At 46.2% G+C, this 13,504-nt stretch overlaps 1 protein-coding gene across 1 annotated transcript in view; it reads right to left on the reverse strand.

Moving 5' to 3' along the window:
* The window catches only part of MAP3K13 (mitogen-activated protein kinase kinase kinase 13), a 1,545,737-nt gene that overhangs the window by 910,693 nt on the left and 621,540 nt on the right, over positions 1-13,504 (reverse strand). The gene's annotated exons all lie outside the window — the stretch shown is intronic.

Below are 13,504 nucleotides of genomic sequence, written 5' to 3' on the forward strand. Positions count from 1 at the left end.
TGTGGCCGCTGGAGGGGGTAGCACAAATGGGCGTCCTATCGTGACATGAAGTGAAGTCAACCACCACTGAAGGTCCTTCTTGCAAGAATTTGTGATCATTATGGCATGATTCATGGGGAGCTCTTGGCAAGACCACTGAGTGAACAATAGCCGTTGAAGTATTCTCGTGTGCATATGAGCAAGTGGTATGGCTAGAATTGCTGCTGCCATCATGCCTAATACTTTAAGAACTTCCGATGCTGGTGCTTTGTCTTTTGATGTCAGGATGCTGACATGTTGACAAAGAAGAGAAACTTTTTCTATTGGAAGCCTTAGAGTGGTGGTAGTGGTGTCCAATTCTGCCCCTATAAAAACAATATGCTGCGATGGCAACAAGGCAGATTTTACTGAGTTGAATGTAATGCCCAGATGATTGCAGAGTGACAAGAGTGGACTCCCTGGCCTGAATGAGTTGATGCCTGATGGTGGCGGTAAGGAGCCAATCATCTAGGTACGGAAACACCTGGAATCCTAGACACCTCAGGTGAGCCGTGACCACTGCCATGCATTTGGTGAACACTCTGGGGGCTGTAGTGAGTCCAAAGGGCAGGGCTCGAAACTGATAGTGATTGGCTCCCAGCCGGAAGCGCAGGTGATCCCTGGATGATCTGGACATTTTTATGCGGTAGTACGCATCCTTGAGATCTATCGAGCACATCCAACTGTCTTTCTCTAAAAAGGGAAGTATAGACTGAAGCGTGACCATCTGAAACTTCTCTTTCTTTACATATTGGTTCAGTAGGTTGAGGTCCAGTATGGGTCTCCAGTCCCCCATCTTCTTTGGAACCAAAAAGAATCTTGAGTAAGTTCCAGCTCCTGTCTAGTCTGCTGGGACTGGTTGGATGACTCTTTTTCTTAGCAACGTTTGGACCTCTACTGTTGCTTGCCCTGTAACTGGGTGGAATGTCCGGGATTCGTCTTATAATTGGAGGGGGTGTGGCGAATGGTATGACATATCCTATGGAAATGATACTCTGTACCCAGCTGTCTCTTGTTATATTGAGCCAGGCGTCTGGGTACAAAGAAAAGCGACCCCAGACTGCCTCAAGATCAGGACAGTTGGGCCTCCTCTCAGGAACGCTGGTAGAGTGTCACAGAAAAGTGATCTCTGTCACCCTGGTATTGCGGACTCCCTCTGCCGCGAGGGTGGCATCTTCCATTATTACCCCTTCCTCTGCCCCTGGAGGAGGGTTCACCAAGTGTGTCCTGAAAGGCTCCTCTGGCTTTTCGGAACCACATTTTTCCTCCCCTTTGACCTTTAGGGTATGGTCGGGTAGGGGTGGAAAAACGGACCACGACGGCACACAGAGTCTGTCCATCCTGTTCACACCTGGTTAAGGTTTCCTTCACTTTAGGCCTGGAAAGGGATGAGCCATCAAAGGGAGTATTCACGAAGGAAGACTTGAAAGGTTCTGCGAAGGAACACAAGAGCATCCAGGAATGTCTCCTAAGAGCAATTCCTGTACCCGCTGCCCTACTCATTCCATCAGCTGCATAAGATATGAGGCGCATGGATGAGTTAACTATAGAATTTATGGTAGAAAGCTGGGCAGTAACTTTGCCGGAAGTTGCCGCAGCTAGTGTACCCTGAACAGTATCTCCCAACTCCTTAAGGAGATCTCTTTGCAACCTAGTAAAATGGGTTAAGTAGTTCAGCGAACGGAGAGCAAAGGTTGCTGAACTGAACATGCGCTTCCTATATCTATCCATAATCCTGGAGTCTCTGTTAGGAGGATGGATAGACAAGGAAGTCTCAGACATTTCCTTCTTAGTGGCCGCCACCACCACCATGGCATCAACCAGAATACCTTTAGTTAAAAATGTTTTGTCAACTGGGGCTGAAATAAATTTATTTGGCCTCCTGGGGACAGGCTCCATAGACTCCGGAGACTCCCAAGCCCTTCGTGAGACTAGCTGCATCAGCTCATCGAAGGGTGGAGTCACCCAAGAAGTGGAGGGCTGAGACCTAAAAGTCTTCAAGAGAACTGACTCATCCTCAGTAGGGCTTTTGGACTGCCAGTCACCCCTCTGCCAAAGGATTTCAAGTATCTCAGCGAATGAGATATCCTCAGAGGGGGACTGTGGGGACCCTTCTGTCTCATCTAAGTCAGTATCTGATGTAAGAGACTCCTGCGGGAAGTCTAGGTGCATCCTCTTGCACAATCTCTTCCTGGGAACCTCATCAGTGGGGGCCTCTGGTGAGGTCTTGGAAGAGCAAGGGGCACCCATTGGGGCTTCCTGAGGCTCTGGGTCTCTACGCTTGATCAGGACATGTGATGCAGAAGCAGACACAGGCACTTTTGGGGAGGAGGAGGGCAGACCCAAGTTGAGGATGTCCTGGGAGACATGACTCTACTCATGGCATCGAGAGCACCTCTGCTCTGATGTGAGGGAGCTGACTGATCTGAGGAAACTGTCGACACCCCTGGCACCGGGACAGTGGGCTCCGAGCCAGAGGTAGGAGCCACGCTCATCCGAGCCGAGGCCCCAAGAGGGAAAGTCAGAACCGACAAGTCGATTCAACTGTCTTTCCCGGACCCGACCAGAGAGAGTGTCGGCTCCTAGGATGTCAGAGTATACGGAGCCGACGACACTGGAGCAGGCTTCGGCTCTGAGGTTCCACTAACATCAGGTCTGCCTCCTCCGGCTCCGAAGGACCAGCATGGCTTGGAGGAGGAACAGTAATAGTCAGTGCAATGGACTTCGGCTCCGAAGCCATTTGGGTCGAAGCCGATAACATTTTGGCTAATGCCGGTGTCAATAACAGCTTCTGTACCACACAATCCAAGTCCAGATCCGACAGGCTGATAGATGATCGAGACAATCTTACCGATCTGTTGCAGCGGCAAACTAGATTTGAGGTAATTCACAGGTGCATCATGGGATAGGGACTTGCCTTGAGCTATTTGAAGACCTCGAGCTTTGCAACTGACTGTATTGGAGCCGAGGGATCGGTTCCGAACCCATCAGTAAAGAATGAACGGCGAGACTGAACAACTTCACATCAATTAATTTTGGAGCCCAAACCATGAACCTATGGGTTCCAAATTCCTCTAGGTACTTCTCGAAGATACCAAGGCTGGGGGATGGATGGGTGGGAAGTGAGGAAGAATGAAAATAGACAACACAGATGCAAAGTTATGATAAGTACATACTTCTACGTCCTTTTCATTCTTCCTCACTATTGGGTCAGAGTCCCCAGCTATGTAAATCCTGGGTGAGCCTTAAGGAAGGACATGGCAGAGCACTGTCAAGCCGAAAGATGCCCTGCTTCTGGAGACAATATCCAATTTACAGTGAAAAACAAATGTATGAGTCTTAGACCAAGTGGCTGCAGCACATATTTCATCATTGGATGTTCTAGCAGAAAAGGCTGAAGAAGTGGCTATGGATCTAGTACAGTGTGCTTTTGGTGGATGAGGCAAAGCACTTTGTTGGGAATAAATGGAAGAAATACAATTCGTTATCCATTTAGCCCAGAGTAATTCTGAACACTGCCTGAACCAAATGATTTGCAGTTAAAAATTTAAAGAGATGATCAGATTTTCTGTGCTTCTTTGTCCTGTGCAGATAGTAACACAACTGTCTATGATCATCAACAATATGTCACATGTAGTCTCCTTTGTTTGAATAATTAGGAAAGAAGCCCTGGCAACTGAATGGACTGGTTAGTGTTGGATTCTGTTGCAACTTTAGGATGGTTTAGTTGTTAGGGACACACTGTAAAAATGATGTAGGGAAGTCTGGCTGACAAGGCTTGCAATTCGGATACTCTGTTTGCTGATGTGATAGCCACCAAGAAAATTGTCTTCCATGAAAGAAATTTCAAATCACAACTACCTGCTAGCTCGAAAAGTTTTTGAGTAAGGCCTTGAAGGACAAATGCAAGGTCCCAAGGGGAAGAAGCATCTTTAATTGGAGGCCTTGGCAGAAAAATACTCCTCATAAAGGCTTTGTATAACTTTTACGAGGAAATAGAAGAAGATCCATTTCCTGAATGAAAATTAGAAATAGCAGCCAGTTGAAGCTTAATGGTAGAGAAACTGGCACCGTCAAGAAAAAGTGAACTCAGAAAAAGAAAAAGAGTTGATATAGGAGGGATAAAAGGATCAATGTTCTCCTTTGAGGCCCAAATCATAAATCTTCTCCACTTACTGTTATAGACCTTTTTTGTGGAAGCTTTCTGTAAGGTTAAACTTATGTTGCAAACTGGTGAAGTTAGCCTGGACTTTCTTACAATCACTGTAAGTATAGAAACCAAGCGGTTAGCTTGTGAGTGTGGAGACTGGGTCTTCAGTGCTCTGAAGGATGGAAGATGAGGTCCTGATTGGAATCCGGTATCCATGGGGGATACTTCATGTGAGACAAAAGGAAGGGGGACCATACCCGATGAAGCCAGAAAGAGGCAATGAGGATCACTGAGCACTTCAGCCTACTAGTTTTTGGCAGAAACTTCGGGATCAAACAAAGGTGGGGTAAGCATAAAGGAGACTCAGGGACCAAACGTGGACTACAGTGTCCCTCAGTGATGCCCCTCGTGGGGGATCAGAGCAAAATACTTGCTGCATTTGTTGTTCAGGGAAGATGCAAAGAGGCCACAGCAAGGTTGGCTCCAGTGGCTGAAAATCTGGCTTGCTACTGCTTGATTGAAGGACCACTCGTGAGGAGTCAGAATGGACCTGCTGAGACTGTCTGCCAACACGTTGGTTTTCCCAGAAATGTGTGCTGCAGTTAGAAAGCAGCTGGAAGAGATTGCCCATTCCTAAACTCTCATGGGTTCTCTGCATAATTGGTAAGATCGGGTTCCTCCTTGTTTGTTTACATACCAGACCACTTGACACGTTGTCTGTATGAAGTGCAATCAACCCTAGAGGGAGAATGTCCTGAAAGGCTTGCACCATTTGAATGACTGCTCTCATTTCTAAGACATTGATAAGCAGTTTGGTCTTGTGCTGGGACCACATGCCCTGAACCATCTTCTCCTGATAATGCTCCCACATTCACCCAATAGGGAACCGTCCATGGTCAATGCGACTATTGGAGGGGGAAGAGAAACTGTCTGTCCAATGGCAGGTCATTTGACTGCATCCAACATTAGATTCCTTCTGCAGATCGCAGTCTGATAGGAGCAGAGAGGGGCTGATACAGACTGGACCACTGAACAGCTAGGGTCAATGGTAGAACTTGCATAAAGTGTCTTGCTACAGGGACTAGAATGATGGCCGCTGACATAGAACCAATGCTCTGAGAACTAACTGTGCTGGAGGGGATGTCAGATGCAATAAGTCCAGGACTGGCTGCCTCAGAGAAGTTATGTGGTGAAGAGGCAGGGAAGCTACTTGATTTGAAGTATTCAGTTGCATTCCTATAAACTCCAAATTCTACAAAGGAATTAGGCTGGATTTTACCAAATGTATTGAAATGCCCAGGGAATTGAAGATCTGTAGCAGGTAATCCCTGGCTTGAATCAGGTGAAGCCTTGATGGTGCAGTAAGGAGCCAATTATCCAAATATGGAAACACCTGGAATCCTTTCAGTCTCAGGTGAGCTGCGACAACTGCCATGCATTTGGTAAACACCGGGGGTAAGACCAAAGGACAGCACTCTGAACTGGTAATGATTGGCCCCCAACCGAAAGCTCAAATGTCTCCTGGAGCATTTGTTCATTTTGATATTATAATACGTATCCTGGAGATCTATAGAGTACATCCAATCGTCCTTGCATAGAACTGGCAGAATGGACTGGACCATAACCATTTGGAACTTCGACTGCTTGACATTTAGGTTTAGGATGCCGAAATCCAGTACTGGTCTTTGGTCCCCTGTTTTCTTCTGCACCAAGAATAAGCGAGAATAAGTTCTGTATCCTACTTGTTTGGTGGGGACTTCTTGCATGACTCTTTTCTCTAGAATTTTTTGAACTTCTCGAATGTCGAACTCCCTCTGACTGGGTGGCAGGTCGAGGAGTACCCTCCTGGGACATGGAGGTGAGGGGGAAAAGGGAACAGAAAAAACTCTTGATATTACTTTTAGCACCCAGTTGTTTTTGTGATGTTGGTTCAGGCATCTAGTGCAGGGATAGACGTCCCCCGACTGCCTCCAGAGGTGGGCAGTTGGGCAGCACTTCAGGAGCGCTGATAGGACTTGTAGGAAAACAATTCCCTAAAGGATGGCGCAGTGGTGCAGTGGTAGCGTTGTCACCTCACAGCAAGAGGTTCTCCTGTTCGATTCTTGGCTGAGGTGCCTTCTGTGCGGAGTCTGCATGTCCTCCCTGCGTTTGTGTGGGTTTCCTCTGCGTGCTCCGGTTTCCTCCCACAGTACAACGACATGGGTCTGAAGAGTTTCTCCCCAGGCCTCCACTGAAAATTGGCTTTGTTCCAAGTCGGACCTTCCCAGTAAACAAATGTTAAATAAATAAAAAATAATAATAAAGCCCTGATTCTGAAGGAGCCCCCCACCTGCCTCTGGGATAGTGTCTAATGTTGAAACCTCTTCTTCTGCCCTGGAAGAGGTATTCCCGGACAAGTCCTGGAAAGGACCTTGGGATTTTCTGAACCAAAGTTTCTTACCCCCTCTTTGATTCCTTGAAAAGGTCCTCTGGGGAGGTAGAAAACTTGATCCCTACAGCAGATAAGGTCTTTCCATTTTTTTCGCTGTGAGTCGGCGTTTCTTTCACTGATGGTCCAAACAAAGAGGAGCCATTAAAGGGGGTGTCAATGAATGACACCTTGAAGGGTTCCACAAAATCACAAAGCTGCTTCCAGGCATGTCTCCTAATGGCTATACCTATACTGGCTGCTCGTGAGGTGCTTCTGCAGAGTGCAATATCAGCCTCGGGGAGAGACCTGTTTAAGGCTCTCCTCTGACAAGGTCTCTTTCAGAGAGTTGGCTAAATCCTTGACCTCTGCAGACATGTAAAATGTGCCAAGTAGTTTAAAGCTCTCAATGTGAAGGTAGATCAGGTGTACACACACTTTCTGTATCTGTCCAAAGCCCAAGACTCTTTATTCAGGGGACGAACAGAGGAGCTCTTCTTGGCAAGCTCCTTTTTTGTGGCTTGGCATCAACAGGCACACCAGTTTAGCAGTACAGACGGTCAGAAGGGGGACTCAAAAATGTATCTGGATGTTTGGGGATTGGTTCGACTGTGTCAGGTTCCTTCCACACCTAGTGGGAAACTAGGTCAATAAGTACATCCACTGGGGGAATCACCCAGGACACTGATTCCTCGGAAGAAGGATTTTGGGAAGACCAACCTCCTTTCTGCCTCAGGAGTTCAAGGATGTCTACAAAGGAGATGTTGTCTGGGGGATCCTTCTCCGTAAGCAATATAAAGAAGAATAATCTGCTGGTAAATCACTATTTTAAATGTTTATATGCCTGAGGAAGCTTTTAAGTGAAACTACAAAGTAGCATATTAAAGTATTTGACTCCAGTTTAGTGCTACGTAGTTTGCAGTGGATTTCTCTCCTTTTGGGGATCCTTCTACCTCATTGAAATCAGTTAAGGACTCCAAGGGGGAGTCCACATGCCTCTTCTTGCAAGTTTTCTTCTGATGAGTCTCCTCTGTGGGATGATCAGGGGAAGAATCAGAAGAAGCAAGGATCCCCTGTGGAAAAGTAGTGTGGAGGCTTTCCTGGGGGTGCTGACCAATGCCAGGATGGATGGAATCAAGGCTCAGATAGTATCACAATTGGGTAGGATCCAGAGGGCAAGGGGTTGCATTTCTTTGTCTAGAGAAAGTCCTCTCTGCTACCCGGAAGGCTGATGGATCAGGGGAAAAGTACAGTTGTGTACACTTACCATAAATGTAGATGTTCGAGTGTATTCATTGCTGCAGTCATTACATTAGGGGTAATCCTGCTGGCAGGTTTCCCTCAGTCGGCCTGAATTCCAAAGTCTTGGGTCCTGCATCGGCTGTCGTCGCCCTTTCCCTGACGTCAGGTCGTCATGGGTATAAAAGAATCAGCCGACACCATTTTTTTTAGTTTTTCTTGCCCCAGATGTCAGGTGCCACCTAAAAGGGTAGCCAAAATTTATACATATATATAAAGTTACATGCAGCAAAATAAACTTTACCTTCATCTACAAGCAAATACACCACATAGGTTGTATAAATCAGAGCAGGAAAGATAGGTTCCATCAGAAGAAAAGAGGGGATGGGGGGTGGGTAACCTGGACTGCAACAGTGAATACAATCGAACATCTACATTTATGATAAGTGTACACAACTGTACTATGCTCTTCGTGTTTCACTGTTGCAGTTATTACATTTGGGTAGATTCCCAAAGCTATGGTTGGGAGGCTGGAGCCAGGAGCAGCTATGAGGCCCTGCAGAGCTGCAGTGGCAAAGCCTGCCCTGGATTTAGAGTAGAGTGGCAAATTATAGTGCTTTGTAAAGGTGTGCACTGAACTCCAAGTAGCTGCCTCTAAAATGTCCTTGGTTGGTACTCCCCTGAGAAAGTCTGCTGAAGTGGCTGCAGCTCTGGTGAAATGTGGCCTAATGCCCTTAGGCACTGGCTTGCCATGGTATAAGTAGCAGAAACGAATGCAGTAGCCTATCCACTTTGAAATAGTCTGCTTTGAGATAGCCTTTCCTTGTGATCCTGAAACATATGCCACTAGTAATTGCTCTGTCTTTCTGAAAACTTTTGTCCAAGTAGAATCTAAGTTGTCTGTGTACGTCCAAGGAATGCAGAATTCTTTCCTCCTTGTTCTGTGGATTTGGATAAAAAGTTGGCAGATGAATGGTTTGGTTAAGAGCCACACTGGACACCACTTTAGGCATAAATGTTGGATTTGTCCTCAGGGAGACCCTATCCGGATAAAAAATGATAAAAGGTCCCACAGCCATGACAGCCTGTAGCTCTGAAACTTGTCTTGCAGAAGTTATTGCTAGGAGCAGAGCTGTTTTCCAAGATAAAAACTTTATATCAGCAGTAGCAGCTGGCTCAAAAGGAGGCAGGGTGAGTTTTTCCAAGACATAGTTGAGGTCCCATGCAGGCACTGGTGATCTCCTTGGAGGCTTTAAGTTTGTGGCTCCTCTAAGGTACTGTTTTAATAAGGGATGTGAAAAGATTGGTGGCTCTGCATTGTAATGAGCCGAAATGGCAGAGGCATGAATTTTAATAGATGAGAAAGATAGGCTTTTGTCCAGCATCTCAGTTAAGTATTGTAAAATCCGAGGAATATTTGGCACAGCTGTATCTGTTCCTTGTGCCTGGTTCCAAGCACAGAATCTCTTCCATTTTCCAGCATAAGATTTTCTAGTACTAGGCCTTCTGGCTTCCAAAATGACATCCATCACAGCTTTGCTGAGAGGTGTGTTTTGTATGACTACATTATCCACCATGCTGCCAGGTTTAAAGTCCTGAGTTGGCTATGCAGGATCTGATTGTTTTGCTGTGACAGTAGATGCGGTACTTGAGGTAAGGTCCACGCTGGGCATTAAGACAAGCTCCTTAATATTGGGTATCAGTGCTGGCGGGGCCAGTCTGGTGCAATCAGTATCATCTTTGACTTTTCTCCTGTCTGACCTTTAGGAGTACCTTGGGGAGGAGAGGCAGAGGGGGAAAGGCATATACTGATAGTTTTTTCCCGATGAAGGATAGGGCCTCCACTTTCCATGTTTGTCTGTAATAAATCCTTGTGCAGAATCTCTATATTTTGTAGTTGTGAGGGGAGGCAAATAGATCTATGTCCGGGCATCCCCATTTCCTTGTTATCATGCTGAAGACTTGTGGATCCAGCTGCCACTCATGGGGATCCATGAGGTTTCTGCTTAGTTCATCTGCCACAGTATTTTTCCTTCCTGGCAGGAATTGTGCCTGCAGATGTACTTGGTAAGTCAATGCTGTGTCCCACAAAGTCATGGCTAGTCTACAAAGGGGGTAAGAATGTGTGCCCCCTTGCTTGTTTATATACCACATGACCGTGGTGTTGTCTGTCTTTATCAGTAGTTGTCCTGGATGAAGTAGGTCCTTGAAGACTGTCAGGGCATTCTGAACAGCTAGCATCTTTTTTTGATTGCTATGTAGATGCTTTTGGTTTGAGGTCCATGTTCCTTGATTGCATCTTCCTGCCATGTGGGCCCCCCAGGCATAATCTGATGCATCCGTTGTTAGTGTCTGCCTGGCTGGGGGGTAATGTGAATGGCTGTCCCTTGTTTTGGTGACAAGCTTTTGCCCACCATCGAAACTCCTGTTGCAGGCAGGGAATGAGAGTAATAATAGTTTCCAGACTGTGTCAATGTTGAGTCCAGACACTTTTTAGGTACCATTGAAGTTTCCTCATATGCAGTCTTGCATATGGAATGAGTAGGATGCAGGATGCCATGAAGCCCAAAGCCTGCAGAATCTTTCTTGCAGATAACTGGGCCTTTGTTGCTAACATTTTTGAAACAGGTAGTCAGTTGCTTTTGTTTGTCTGGCGTGAGATAAGCCATCTGGGCAGTTGTACTTAAGCTTGCACCCAGGAATATTATTATCTCTTGAGAGGTTACTAGTTTTGATTTCTTTTCATTGACTGTGTACCCTAGGCATGTTAGAAGTTTTTTCACAAACACCAGATGCTGTAGAAGGATGTCCTTGCTCTCTGCTTGAATGAGACAGTCGTCCAAGTAAGGATATATTTGTATTCCTCTTAGTCTGCAGAAGGCAATTACTGGTGCCAGGCACTTTGTAAAGACCCTGGGCGCAGTAGATAAGCCAAACGGCAGTGCAGAGAATTGGTAATGCTTTGAGCCAGCCTTGAATCTGAGGTATCTTCTGCATGTTGGTCTGATTGGGACATGCAGGTATGCCTCTTTTAAGTCGAAATTTTCAAGCCAAGTGTTCTTGCCCAGCATGGGCAGAAGCTGCTGCAAAGTCAACATTTTGAATTTTGGTATATTCAGGAATGTGTTCAGAATCGATAGGTCCAGTATTGGCCTCCAGGCCTTGTCCTTTCTGGGTACCAAGAACAGTCTTGAGTAAAATCTTTGTCCCCGCTCTTGCTCTGGCACTTGTTGAATGGCCCTCATGTCCATGAGGGATGAGACTTGCTTTTGAGCCTCTGCCCATTGATTTTTTTGGCAGATCTGGCCAGCCGTTTGCCTTTGGCAGGGTATGGAAGTGGAACTTGTAGCCCTGTGACATGATATTTAGAACCCACTTGTCCTGGGTTATAATGTGCCAATTTTGAGAAAAAAGTGCTAATTTCCCCCCTAAGGGTGCTGCCAGGAAATAAGTGCTTGGTGCAGGCAGGGGGGAGTCATTGGGACTGTTTCCTGTAAGGTTGTGATTTGTCTTCTCCACTTTTGGAGGTAGAAGCACCCCACTGCTTTGACCTGTATGAACCTTAAGCCTGGGATTTGCCTCTAGGGCATCTGGGTCTGCCCCTTTGAGGTCTGTCTGATACAGGAAAGGACCAATTCTTTGTTGGCCAGTGTCTATTAAATCTAGGTGGCTGTACTTGTAAGAAATCTTTGACCATTTGCATAGATTTCGCCTAGTCCTCCATTTTCTTTAACACCTCTTCTGCCTTGACACCAACCAAAGTATCATGCTGTAAAGGTGCATCTAATAATTTAACTTTAACATGATCAGGCAGATTTTGTTCCTTTAACCAAGAATGCCTTCTAATTACAGAACCCGTAACTGCGGCCCTGCAGGAGCCCTCTAAAGAATCAAAACCACATTGCAAAGTATGCTTTCCAAGTTGTTCAGCTGCATGCAATATATTCTGCATTTCCTTGTTTTCTGCGCATTCAGAGTTTAACAACATTTTCTGTTTAAGCAATGCCATGACATGTTGCTGATATTTGAGCATATGAAACTGACAATTTAAAGCCCTTATAGCCAAGGTTGCAGATGTGTAAACCTTTTTTCTCCATCTATCCAGTGCCCTAGAATATTTCTGGGTCTGCATCAGGGTTTTTAAAAAGGAATTTATGTGAGTCAGGAACCCTGTAATATCTGTCAGGCTTAACAAGAGCTGGAGGCAAGGAGTCAGGGGTAAGGCTAGACTCCGAAAACACATCATCTACAATGTCTAACACAGGAGGGATGGCTAGTGGCTTGTGCTGAGGTAGTAACAGAAAATCCCTGAGCCTCTTTTTAGATTCTGAAAAATCTTGGCTCTCCCAGTGGAAATGCTCCTTCATGGTACGCAAGGTTTCCCCAAGAGAATAGTCCTCCGGAGGAGAGGCAGAAGGTACAGAGTCTTCAGCATCAGAATCCTCATAGGGGGGAAAAGAATATTCCTGATCAGAAGAGGAATCAGAAGAAATGGAAACCTGATATGAAGATCCATAGTCAGTCTCTTACCTAGGCCGCTTATCAGGAGGGGGATGGGAACCTCCGATTAAGGTAATCAAATCTTCGGCCATTTTGAGCATCTGTTTTTTTGGGCATGGAGGCCTGTCCACGTGGCTCTTGAGTTTGCTTCTTTGTCTTTGAAGGTGCTTTAGTCTTTGCCTTTGAAGTCGGTTTAATGTATAGATGTTTGGGTCTGAATACACCCTCAGAAGCCGGTGCCTGCTCAGCGGCTCCGGACCCATCTGAAGGTCCGAGGCTCCAATATCTTGAGTTTCCAGCGGCATGGCCAACTCCACGTGGGAGTCGGTAGCAGTCTGTGACTCTAAAGTAGAGGTCATCAGGGGCTGCAAAATCGCCTTACTGAGAACCGGTGAACTGGCGACTGTTAGGAGAAGCTTCGTCGTCAGGTTTGGGCCTCGGCTGTCTTTCTTTTTCTTTTTCTTTGCATTTTTTTGTGGTTTTCCGATGACATTTCTGGATAATTAAACCTGCGCCCAAAGTAGTTTAAAGTAAAATCAAACCGATGCTTAATAGTGCATTGGTTAAATCTAGCACAAAACCGACAACCCAGAAAGTTATGATCAGGGCCTAGGCAAAGAATACAGTAAAAATGAAAGTCCTTATGAGGTATTTGCTTCCCACAAGAAATACAATTATTAACTTTTTCTGACATCGGTTCTGGAACAAGAAAAAAGTTTCCCCAATGGGGTACTTAGCTTTACAGAAGACTTCGGATCTGAAATTCAAACTTGAAAATCTCAGGAGTCGGCCGACCGGCACTTGCGAACTGCTTCTGCTTCGGGCACTGTGCGGCAAGAAAGACTGAAGAAAATGGCGTTGGCTGCTTCTTTTATACCCCTGACGACCTGACATCAGGGAAAGGGCGACGACAGCCAATGCAGGACCCAAGACTTTGGAAATCAGGCTGACTAAGGGCAACCTGCCAGCAGGATTACCCCTAATGTAATGACTGCAACAGTGAAACACGAAGAACATCTCTCCTCTCCTCCCTCACAGCTGAAGTCGCTGGAGGAGAAAAGAGCAGAGTCCAGTCTAGAACTGAAGCCTCTGGACAGAGCTGGGCCCAAATTGTCAAAGGTCGAGGCCCCTATGGGGATGGATCTAACCAGGTTGTGCCCAAAGCTGTCCCCCCAGAGCCAGCGCCAACA

This window comes from Protopterus annectens, chromosome 6.part1 (genome assembly GCF_019279795.1).
Source record: "Protopterus annectens isolate FY-2018-M chromosome 6.part1, PAN1.0, whole genome shotgun sequence".
NCBI classification, from domain to species: Eukaryota; Metazoa; Chordata; order Ceratodontiformes; family Protopteridae; genus Protopterus; species Protopterus annectens.